General features: G+C 45.4%; 1 pseudogene; it reads right to left on the bottom strand.

The window, feature by feature from the left end:
• Nucleotides 1–1272: 1272 nt before the first annotated feature.
• LOC102856393 lies at nucleotides 1273–2047 on the bottom strand (annotated as a pseudogene).
• Between the last annotated feature and the right edge of the window lie 312 nt (nucleotides 2048–2359).

Raw genomic sequence — 2359 nt, 5'->3', positions numbered from 1 at the left:
ACATAGGGTCACCATGAGTAGCAAGCGACTTGATGGCACACAACAACAACAACAACAACAACAACAACAATGGCTATTATTATTGGTGAAAGTTCCCCTTTATGAAGCAGGTAGAAGTCAAACTTGGCCACTTCCATGTTTCAACTACTCTTCATACATTCCCACTTTCAATAGTCTCCCATTGCTTGAAGAATAAAAACCCAAACTTCAAAGAGGTAAAATGAAAAAGACCACAAATAATAATTGACATATATTTGGAAATGAAAACAGGTTATGTAGACAAAGGACTTGCTGTAACAATTTAAACTTTTGGTAGTCTAGTGGTAAGAAACTCCATTGTAATCCCAAAGCCAAATGGTTCAAATCCACCAGCTGCTCTGCAGGACAGGGATGGGTGTGATTTATAACCTCTGAAAACCCATAACCAACAATTCTTCCATGATTTGTCTTCCTCCCTCTCTGTGGTCATTTAAGTGGACCTTAGCCATCTGTTCTATCCACCCAAATCTGCATGATGTTTCCAGGAGCACTTACAATCCATCTTACTTACCTGTCCCTTACCATGTTCTTCCATTAATAATTAATTCACTTTGTGCTGGAGAAAACTTGAATGTGGTTTCTTTCTTTTATTTTGAGTAAAAGTTTACAAATCATGTTGTGTTAAATGTGATTTCAAGGTAAAAAACAGAGGCTTAGTAAAGGTTTAAAGAATAACTTGAATCTGGAAGTGCATGGTCTTCCCAAATAAAACTATGGATCGTAGGCACGATCATAACACAGGCATTTATACTGGCTTTAGACAAAGAACTATATGCAGAAGTTAGGGGTGAACTTTCTCAAAATGCAGCAGTAAGTGATGCAGTTAAAAGGTATATGTGCTGACAGCTGGGTCAGTAGATTGTTGACAAGAAAATGTCAGGGAGGGGGAAGACAATGTCAAGACGGAGTTCTGAAATCAGACAGCAAACAGGTTTGCTATGTATCTTAAGATACTGATTTTCTAATACTTTATCACTCATTGCCATCGAACTGAAACCTACTCATACCTGACCTCCAGTGGGTTTCGGAGACTTAAGTTTTATGAAAGGAGATTTCCCATTTCATGTTGCAGCTGTCAGTGGATTCGAGCTGCTAGAGAGGTGGAGCCTTTAACAGTACAACTCCCTACGGACTACACCGCCAGGACTCCTTCGAGAATGTATAGGGAAGGTATTTCTCTCTCTCTCTCTCTCTCTCTTTTTTTTTGGCAGGAAAACTGGCTTTATTAGTTCCCTAGTTCTCTTTCTCTTGCACAGTCTTGGTTCCCCGGAGCTGCCCAGTCCAACGAGCAGCAATGAGACCCCCTTTCCCGCCAGCCGGGGGATCTCTGCGGATGGTAGAGGGCTTTTCAATGTGCTGGTGATTGCCACCTCCAAAAGGATACTCCACTGGATTCATGGCCACACCCGCACACGTGGCCAGCAGTTCCTCTTTGCCTTATACTTGTGGTAGGCATGGCCTGCCTTCAAGATGGGCTTGTCAATGCGGCCACCACCAGCCATCACACCAACCACCGCTCTGTTGGCTGAAGAGATGAACTTCTTGGAGCCCGAGGGCAGCTTCACGCGGGTCTTCTTGGTTTCGGGGTTGTGGGAAATGACGGTCGCGTAGTTTCCGGAGGCGCGTGCCAGCTTGCCCCTGTCCCCAGGTTTCTCCTCCAAGCAGCAAATGATGGTACCCTCGGGCATGGTGCCCACCGGAAGCACATTACCGATGTTGAGCTGAGCTTTCTTGCCGCAGTACACAAACTGGCCCGTATGGATGCCCTCTGCTGCGATGAACAGCTCTGTCCGCTTATTAAACCAGAACGGGTCGCGGAAGACCACCTTGGCGAGGGGGGCACCGTGGCCCGGGTCGTGGATGGTGTCCTTCACGATGCCCTTGACATAGCCTTGGCGCTCGGTGAAGTCCACGGCACGAAGCCGCGCGGCGCCCTTACGGTGCTTCACACGCGCGCGCAGAAGACGGAGCCGGCGCCCTTCCTCTGTTCACGGATCACACAGCCCATCGCAGCGTCTGCGCACAAGCGTGGCCAAAAAAGGAGGGAAGGTTATTTCTTAAAAGTATTGCACACGTGACTCAAACGGCATTGTTTCATAGCGGTGAGTAAGATAAATTGGGAGTAACTTGCTTGCAGGCACATTTTCAGAGAATTCCCTGAATAAGAGGGTTTCAGATAATAATTTTTGTCCTGGGAACAAAATATGACAAGATATCTGCACGACCACAATTTTTAAATTGATTTAAAAAAATTTATTTTATTTTATTTTTTTTTGTGTGTGTGTGTGTGTGTGTGTGTATACACCATCAAATCAGATCT

This window comes from Elephantulus edwardii, unplaced genomic scaffold (genome assembly GCF_000299155.1).
Source record: "Elephantulus edwardii isolate Elephantulus edwardi_28Jun2011 unplaced genomic scaffold, EleEdw1.0 scaffold00022, whole genome shotgun sequence".
Classification (NCBI taxonomy): domain Eukaryota; kingdom Metazoa; phylum Chordata; class Mammalia; order Macroscelidea; family Macroscelididae; genus Elephantulus; species Elephantulus edwardii.
The sequence above is the reverse complement of the archived record's forward strand: the minus strand, read 5'-3'. Positions and strand labels throughout refer to the sequence as shown.